General features: G+C 44.9%; 1 long non-coding RNA gene across 1 annotated transcript; it reads left to right on the top strand.

Annotated features, from left to right (window-relative positions):
- Positions 1 to 208: 208 nt before the first annotated feature.
- On the top strand, positions 209 to 8326 carry LOC108786868. The gene is made up of 3 exons (XR_001941227.1): positions 209 to 221; positions 6921 to 6928; positions 8155 to 8326. It is a non-coding gene; the product is annotated as an uncharacterized LOC108786868 (long non-coding RNA).
- Positions 8327 to 9849: the final 1523 nt, after the last annotated feature.

Genomic DNA, 9849 nt, shown 5'->3' with positions numbered 1-9849 from the left:
CTGCACCTCCATTGTACAATCAGCAGGCAGGAAGGTAGCATATCTGTATTTCCTAAAGCGGAACGCCAGGCACTCAGCTAAATCCAGAGATGAAATATATTTGAGGTCACCTGCTTTTACCTGCTTAAGGATTTGCATTTCTCCTTATTTGGTTCTGAGATTTACACCGTCCAGAACTGCACTATGTGGCAGGATAGGAGACCTGATTTTTCTCTGCTGCAGTTTAGTAATACTTACAGGTCTTGTCCCTCCCCTTGACCGTGACAGATTAAGGAGACACAGCAGCTCACCTCACTGTCACCTTGCTCTCTCCTCTTATCAGTATGCTTCTATCTCCTCTCTGTATCAAAACTGATTGCCTCCTCGTGCATTTTCTCCCTGCCCAAGCCCTGCTGTAAACAGACTGCAAGAGGCTCATACCAAGTCAGATTCTTGCACTAAAAATACACATTTGATTATGTATGAATTAGGACAGAGCTGCATTATTGTTTATTACAGGTACTTACTGTATATAGCACCGACAATTTATGCACAGCTTTTACCTAGTGCACATTCACATCAGTCCTTGCCCCTGCCACATCAGTTACTTGAGGGCAGGGACTACACTCAAGGAGCATACAATCCTACCTCCCATGCATACATAAGAGGGCCAATTTAGACAGGAGCCAATTAACATGTGTTCCTGCTGAATTTCAGCCAGGTGAACATTCGCTGAGTATGAGTGCCTGAAGTGGGCGCCCACTCTGCTGCTGGCCTGCCTTAGGACATCAAGGAAGCCAGGATATCTAACTAGGAACTAACTAGGAACAATGAGGTGGAGGGGATAAAGTTAAATGAGCTGTCACCATCACCAAGTTGAAGAACATGGGACTGCAGCACTTGTGTCCAGTCCTGCATTCTTCCTGGCTGTCAGCAAATTTAACGAGTGCACCATATAATGAATGTTACATCCCTACTCATGCTTGCTGGTCATGTGCACCCTACCTATGACTGTGTAGTCCAGCAACACACAGACACTACCTTCTCCATGCTGATAGAGGCAAGGGGTGGCAAAAAAATGGTGGCTGGGTACATTCTACTGTGGTGCAGCAAAGTCCCGAAAGGGAGCAGACTCCACCAGCTGGAACGGGAGAAGCTGTAATTTTTCTTATGCCCCAGCAGCTCCAGTTGCCGGAGATGGCGGGATGGGGTTAGGAGACATACAGCTATGTTGATGCTTATGCTTGGTGCTATTCTGCATGGCCCTATACTGACCCTGTTCCCTGCTTGTACCCTAAAGTAGGCCTCTCATACCCCTTTTCAGACGTGAGGTAGCAGATGTTGCAGTGGATGCAGATGGAGATTACTGTGGATTGGGGTGAAGGGGTGGAAAAATAGGGGAAAAGAGGAACAGTGCAGGCCTTTTGCTGACAACTTATATAATTTATGTGTTGCTACCATCAAACTTTGCAGTGAACAGTCATGTGTCTTCTTATGCATGTGGTGCCAAATAACAGATAGATTTACCATGCTTGCTACATTGCAGGCAGAGGTTGCAAATCACTAAAGTGCTGTAATGCATAAGCTACTGTCCCCTTACTAGCTGCAAGTGGTGAACCTCTGCCTTTGCCTTCCAGACATGATGCATTGAGGAGCTTGCCTGAGTTTATTAGCACCTGTGGCAATAGGGGAATTGAGATTATGCTGCTTTGGTATATTTCACAACGTGGTGATTTGGTGCATTAGACTGTACCACGCAAGTATGCGGTGATGTTCTGTTAGGGCAGTTTGCCTGTGTCAGCAACAGTTCACACTGATTTTTTTTTCATCTTGCAGAAACATAAGAAAAAATTAAAATGTGAATGAAAGTAAAATGAAACAAATTTTCAATCAATTAATATAGTGTAAGATAGTGTAGTCCCCAAAATTGCAAGGGGGACCCAGGAGCTAAACAGCAACATTAAGTGTTTCTGACACATACAAAGAGGTTGCCCTAAGGACTGTTGGGTCTATTTACTATGACTACATAGGGTGGTACACAATAATATGTAACTGCAATTCACAGTAATAAAGCACAATACAGCACGGTGAAAACAGGAGAGTACACTCCACAGTCCACGCTGTTTTGTAGCATTGTATATACTGTAGCATTGTGTAGCTCTGCATGTAGTTCTATATAGCACTGTTTTGCAGTAACTATCTCTCCCTGAAGAAGCTATGTCAGCTGTCCCTATCTACTTCAGCCCCGCACACTGACAAAAAGCAGATGGGAAACCTGACTTTTATAGGGAGGTTGCTGGCACATTTGAAAACACCTATTATAGGCCCTTTTAGGCCAACGGGCTTCAGTTCAAATGGAAGTGCATAATGTGGTAACTGGTTGCTATGGCGGCTAAAAAAAACACATTAGTTCACCGCTTTCCTGAACTGCAAACAGTTAGAGTTCAGTTCGAGCCCATGGTCAACCCAAACTTGAAATTTCTAGCAAAGGCTTGCTTAGTCCACTTAGTGTAAGATCCCAAGCAGAAGGTGGCTCTTCAACATGTAGTGGTTGAACAGATGAATGTCAAACTCTCTTGTCTGTTAATCTTTTTACTGAAGAGATACAGTAACTTGTGGAAGAAGGTAAACACTTGAACAGGAGGCAAAACATGGAGAGATAATGATCCAGGCACAGACTTATGTCTCTCTACTGAGAGAGCACCAAGGCAAATTAGGGTTATGTTGGCAGTGAAGGTTACAGTGTTTCCTTTGGTTAAGAGAATGCCATTGCCACTAAAAACACCAGTGTTTGCTTTGGTTCAGAGTTCTGAATGAGGTTAGCACTGAAAGATCCAGTGTTTTTGGAGAAATCATTTGGCATAGGTTGGCAGTGAAGGATCCAATATTTTCTCTGGTAGAGTTCAGAATGAGGTTGGAAGTGAAGGATCCAATGTTTGCTCTGGTAGAGTTCACAATAAGGTTGGCAGTGAAGGATCCAGTGTTTGCTCTGGTAGAGTTCACAATAGATTGGCAGTGAAGGGTCCAGTGTTTGCTCTGGTAGAGTTCAGAATAGGTTGGCAGCGAAGGATGCAATGTTTGCTCTGGTAGAGTTCACAATAGGTTGGCAGTGAAGGATCCAGTGTTTGCTCTGGTAGAGTTCATAATAGGTTGGCAGCGAGGGATGCAATGTTTGCTCTGGTAGAGTTCAGAATAAGGTTGGCAGTGAAGAATCCAGTGTTTGCTCTGGTAGAGTTCAGAATGAGGTTTGCAGTGAATGAGCCAGTGTTTGCTTTGGTAGAGTTTAGAATGAGGTTGGCAGTAAAGGATCCAATATTTGCTTTGGTAGAGTTCAGAATGAGGTTGGCAGTGCATGAGCCAGTGTTTGCTTTGGTAGAGTTTAGAATGAGGTTGGCAGTGAAGGATCCATTTTATTTTTAATAGAGTTAAGAATGAGGTTGACAAAGTGCCAATGTTTTCTTTAGTAGAGTTGAGAAAAAGGTTGGCACTGAAGGAGCCGGTGTTTTTTTTTAGGTAACATTCAAAATAAGTTGGCAGCGAATGATCCAGTGTTTTCTTTAGAAGGGTTCAGAATGAGGTTGGCAGCAAATGATCCAGTGTTTTCTTTAGAAGGGTTTAGAATGAGGTTGGTGGTGAAGGATCCAGTGTTTTCTTTGGAAGGGTTTAGAATGAGGTTGGTGGTGAAGGGTCCAGTGTTTTCTTTGGAAGGTTCAGAATAGGTTGGCAGTGAAGGATCCAGTGTTTTCTTTAGAAGGGTTCAGAATGAGGTTGGCAGTGAAGGATCTAGTGTTTTCTTTAGAAGGGTTCAGAATGAGGTTGGCAGTGAAGGATCCAGTGTTTTCTTTGGAAGGGTTCAGAATGAGGTTGGCAGTGAAGGGTCCAGTGTTTTCTTTAGAAGGTTCAGAATGAGGTTGGCGGTGAAGGATCCAGTGTATTCTTTAGCAGAGTCTAGAATGAGGTTGGCGGTGAAAGATCCAGTGTTTTCTTTAGCAGAGTTTAGAATGAGGTTGGCAGTGAAGGTATCCTTATTTTCTATGGCACAGAGGTCAGAATGTGGTTGGTGGTGAAGGTAGCAATAATTATTTGGTAGAGTTCAGAATGAGATTGCAAGTGATGGGTCCAATGCTTTTTTTTTTATAACATTCAAAATGAGTTTGGCAGTGAAGGGTCTAGTGTTTTCTTTATTACAGAGTTCAGAATTGGGGTAGATAGTAAAGGTTGTTTTGTTTGGGACTAAGAAGGACTTTTCTGAAGAGCTCTTTAAAAATCAGAGACCCTAATCCAATATAGGTCTTAAGGAAATCTACATTGCATACCTACCTGAATAGCTTGGGTTGTTTAACAGTATATAGTCTTCCATTATACTCCCTGCTAAAAATGAGAGGAGCCCTGTGTTATACTTGATGTACATAGAGTCTTGTGACGCCTCTAAGCAACCCCTGCCCACTTCCCCAAGCTCCAGTTTTTCAGTGGCGCTGAGGACAAATTAAAAAAAAGAAAATGAAAAAAAAAAAGGAAAGTAAATGTTGTATTTTGGTTCTTCCCACAAAAGCCTTTTAGTAAATAGGAGCCCTCATCATCAGGCTTTCCCTGTCATCATCCAAAACAGAATTCATATTTCACTGGCATAATAATTAAAATAACATATTCGCCAGCTGTTTTTTTTCCAGATTTAATCTTCTCAGGATCTGATTTGCATATTAAAAGCACTAATTAGCCCCTTAGAGTGACTGAGCACGAAGGAGACCAGAACTGGCCATGTAACCACCAGAGGATGCTCCCTAGCACACGTATAAGATCTGGTAAGCGTGGACGCAGGCATGTATGGAGAGCTGTCCGCTTTGTTTTAAAGCATTGTGGGACTGTAGCAGTGGATTGCTGCCTCCTTGTTCTCCCCTCGCTTTGTAGTGTCATGTTTGATCTGTCAGCTTGTCGTTCATTTTTTGTTTTTCACGCTGTTCCAAATCCTCTCAGAGCAGGAAATAATGTCTCATGTTCCATATATAGCTCTATTCCCCAACCATTACATTATCAGTTACATCTGATCTGTGCTTTAATATCCATGTGAACTACCACTGACTATAATAACCTAAAGCTCTGCACTGCCTATAACTGGAATAATCATACAGTGATATACATCATGTAATCACAATTGCTTAGATTAATGTTACATTAATGTTAGATTATGTCACGACAGCTTGGCGGGTTAGGGGGAAAATCTGAGTCACAAATGATGGGCCATAATAACTGGTATGGGTGCTTCCACCCATTGGTGTCAGTATTTGTCAGGTGTCCTGGCCCCTTGGAACTTGGGAGCAGTAACTGTCCTGGGGTGCGGACATGGGAGCAGTTTTTAGGAGAGGCCTTATTTGGGCTGTTGGGCACCCAAAGACCCCTTCTCAAATCCAACAATCGTTAAGATTATTTATTTGTATATTATTTTGTTTATTACTTTGGTGACTGTTAACGTTGGTTTGGTTAACAAAACATATAAATACTTATTTCCTATGCTCATCTGCTCCATCTAGTGGCTATAATGTGGTATTGCATTGCAGTACGTTCGACCTCAAAAGAATATACTAAGAGCGCTTGTTTTTGCTCCTATTGGCACAAAATGAACATTCACAGAGATACGCAAGACAAATGGCTCTGTAAATTGTTTGTAAATAGACCCCTATGCATATGGAAGATCTAAGAGCTGGAATTAGAGACAAGTCTGAAACATTGTTCTATCAGCTCCAATACAAATCTTCCAGTGACTATACTTCAACTGTCCTTTGTGATGCTCGTGAACCCCTCCCCAGAGAAACTTAATTGATACCCTTTCCTAGCAGAAACCGGGAGTTTGCATTTATTAATATCAACAGACAATCAATTTTGCCCCCAGGAGTGGCAGCACAGTGCCCTTGCAGCTGGGTCCCCTCCTCTCTCCTACAGCTGTCGAGCTCTCGGTCCAGGACCGAGTGCCCGACTTTTCAGAGGGGGCGACACCAAAATGACTGACATTTATTTTGGTGTCAGCCCTTCAATGGTGTCACCCGAGTGTGGTCCATACCCCCCATGCCCCCCATGTGATGCCACTGGTCTTACCTTGCTGTGCCTGTGGACACACACACAGCTTACTAGCACACACAAGGGTGGCTCCATAAGACCCTGCAAGGGAAAGGAGCCACCCTAAGGGGTCAGAGCTCAGGGGACCAGCTGATTCTGCAGGAAACTGAAACCTGTAAACATCAAGGAGCAGCATCCATTGTAATTGAATCAGCATTTGAAATAGCCAAAAAACATTTTGGCTTTAATATCACTCTGGCATGTTAGAGCTTATATGAGATTTCGGGGTATAGATCTGCTTTAAGTCCTGAAACCTATTGAAGGAATCCATAATGATCAACCACATGATTTCCCTTGGATGATATTCTTTTTTCCCATAAATTCCTTAATTCTCAGATAAACAGCCATCAACAAGGATTTTTGGGAGGGAGGAAAACGCCCCCCTTTTGCAGACTCTATTTTGTGTGCCTAGTCAGTCTAGCTGTAACATTGACACCATACATCTCTAGATCGACGCATCAAACAGGCTGCAATCTTTGTTGAAAATAATTGCACATGGCGTAGCCGCCAGGCTCGGCTAAAGAGGGTCCAGTAGGTCTAGGCTCGTATAAATCAGATTTTTTTTTTGGGGGAAGCGGCACAAAGCAGCCACATGTCTAGATGGCATGCCCAATTAGCCTGGAATAAGTTGGCCGGTTGCTGCATCTATCCACATGTGCAACCTGCTTCAGTGAAAACGATCCCAGTGATTATCTCTTCAGTACCCAAAGCCTTCTTCCTGCTTTGCTGTTAGTGCCCACAGTGCACCACCAGGACACAGAGGCAGACAATGCCGCCATTGGCTTCATGACAGCTTAATTATACAATGCCGCCTTTTCTCCATTGACTAGAGTGATGGGTGTATGATTCAGTGCCACCTCCCACTTCACTGCAATGGGACGCGGGACAAGGCTGAAATGCCTCTAGATTACACGGCATATTGTCTTTATCCAAACCGGGCGCACATGGAGGAAAAAAGTGCTTTCGCTGCTGTCCACGCCGCTTCAAGTAGGTTTTCCGTACTCTTGTCGGAAATAGCTTTTACAATGAAGAATCAGGAGCTGCAAAGGCACAAAAGTAGATGTGAACCATAACTGAATAACTCCATCAGGTCACCTTACAGGTTCACCATGGGGTTACATAGTAGGTGCGGTTGAATAAAGACACAGGTCCGTCCAGGTCAACCTATGTGTGTGTGTGTTTCTTTGTATTTAATTGGCTCTAGTAGTTCCCGTATGCTTCTATATTTAGTGAACTAAGGCTTGATAGTGACAACAGTGGACCATGCCTGCGTAATGTGTCTTGAAACAGACACTTGTTGTCTCCGTCAGAAGCCTCTGTGGCAGGGTGTCAATGCACCCTAAAACAGCGGAAGGCTACCTCGGCACGCCAGCTGTTGTGGAACTACAAGGCCCATGAGTCATTGCAAGACATATGACAGCCACTGGCTCTTAGCAACCTGGGATGCTCTGGCCAGCATCCTGCCCAGCTCCTGGCAACCACTGACATCACTGGTTGCCAGGAGCTGGGCAGGACACCGGTCAGAGCGTCCAAAGTTGCTAAGAGCTGAGCTGGGAGATGTGCTCCCAGCAACCTGGGACGCTCTGGCCAGTATCCTGCTTAGCAAGGAAAGAGCCAGGCTGGAAAGGGGTTGGTAGACACACTCAAACACACTGCAAACCATGCCGCTCTGCCTGCCAATCCCCCCCACGTGACCCAAAGAGATGCAGCCTGAGGCAAGAGGCTGCCTCATTAACAGGGTTGCCACCTGGACAGTCTGATTTTGGAGTCTTGTGTCTGGGTGTCCAGCCAGCGGGCACCAGGACACAAGACACTCTGGCAGATGATCTTCCCCTCGCTCAGTACATAGTCGTCGGCTCCCGCCTGTGTCCGCTGCGTCATCTTCCCACACTAGTCTTCTCCTGTCACCATGCTGGCTTTCTGCAAGCCTCTCGGAGCCATGAATGAGATTGTGTACCCATGAAGAGCCTGAGCCTGGTGAACAAGGAGAACACGCCACCTTCTCTGAGCAACACTTGGGTCCTGGCCAGCAAGACGGCCCGCAAGATCGTCCAGAACGCAGAGAATGTAAACAAGAACTTGGTTGAGCGTTTCAGTCAGGAAGTACAAGTCACAGAAGCGCGCTGTTTCTATGGCTTTCAAATTGCAATGGAGAATATTCATCCGGAGATGTACAGCCTTCTCATTAACACATATATTAAAGATCCCAAAGAGAGGGAGTTCTTGTGCAATGCAATTGAAATGCTGCCGGAGATGTACCAGACATGTACCAGGCATTCAGCCTTCTTTTGTGTGAAAAAGAAGGCTGAATGGGCACTCCACTGGATTAGTGACAAAAATGCAACCTATGGTGAGTGTGTGGTTGCATTTGCTGCTGTGCAGGGAATCTTTTTCTCTAGGTCATTTGCAGCCATTACCTCCTATCAAATGTGGGCCCTCATCCCTTCTGAGTGTCAGATCAACTATAGTGCCTGTGTTTTAGCACATGCTAGTTTACAGTAGGAGCATGAAACACTCATGGATACAAAAACTTGTACAGCTTGGGGGTATTTTAAAAGGGTGCTGTGCACTCTGCATTGGAGCTGCTGCTTGTTTGCAGCTTTTTTTGTTTGAAAATGTTTTAATGTATTTTTTAAGTCAAACTGTGGCACTTTAATTAAACGTCTTTTACAATGTCTGACAGATGCAGTTGCCAAGGTCCTCAGCAAGCACAATCTCGGCCAGCCGCATCTGACTGAAACTGGATCTTCCTCTGAGCTGCAGGCAGCCTGTGCCTGTTTACAGGTGCCCACAGCTCAGAGGAAGATCCGGAGTTATAGCAGGTGCAGCTACCTGAGATCGAGCTTGCCGAGGACCTTGGCAGCCACATCTGTGATTGCCTTCTCCTCCTCTGACTCTCTGAGAACGTGCTACCCGCCTGCAGACCCCTGGTGAGACATCATAGCCCAGACAGCCCACCTGAGAGTCGCAGAATCCACCTGAGAGTCACACAGCTCACTTGAGAGTCGCTCAGCCCACTTGAGAGTCGCACAGCCCACTTGAGAGTCGCACAGCCCACTTGAGAGTCGCACAACCCACCTGAAAGTCACACAGCCCACCTTAGAGTCGCACAACCCACCTGAAAGTCACACAGCCCACTAGAGAGTCGCACAGCCCACCTGAGAGGTGCACAGCCCACCTGAGAGGCGCACAGCCCACCTGAGTGTCACACGGCCCACCTGAGAGTCTCTTCTTGCTCTTTTTCCTGGCTGTCTCTCCTCACTCTCTCCTCTAAATTCTCAAAAAACAAAATTGCTGTGCGCAGCGCTAGAGTGTTCAGGTTTCACTTGAAGAAAAGGTGGCAACCCTGCTCATTAAGGAGATGGCCCTGAAGACAATAGACCATGCCTGGGCAAAATGTGCCAGCACGCCTTCTTGTAGTCTGAAATGGAGGAATATGTGATAAAGCAGAAACACAATTGGGAGACAGGTGCAGAGCATTGTCACCCTGTAACAGAAAGTGCCTTTTACTGGTTATGTGTTTAGATGAAGCACTGAGATCTTGAGGAATGGTGAATTGAGTTTTACTTTCTTAGAAGAACATTACATCAGAATACAGCATTTGCATCATACAGAAAGTACATTATATCAGAATACAGCATGATACAGCATACAGAGAGAACTTCCTGTATATCATAATAAGTATGCATATAGAAAACGAACATAGACTAGCATTGCACTACAGCCCCACCTACAGCTCAAAAGACATTTTACATCTCA

Source organism: Nanorana parkeri, unplaced genomic scaffold (genome assembly GCF_000935625.1).
Source record: "Nanorana parkeri isolate BGI_ZX_2015 unplaced genomic scaffold, ASM93562v1 scaffold230, whole genome shotgun sequence".
NCBI classification, from domain to species: domain Eukaryota; kingdom Metazoa; phylum Chordata; class Amphibia; order Anura; family Dicroglossidae; genus Nanorana; species Nanorana parkeri.
Note: the sequence above shows the minus strand (reverse complement) of the source record. Positions and strands in the feature narration are given on the sequence as shown.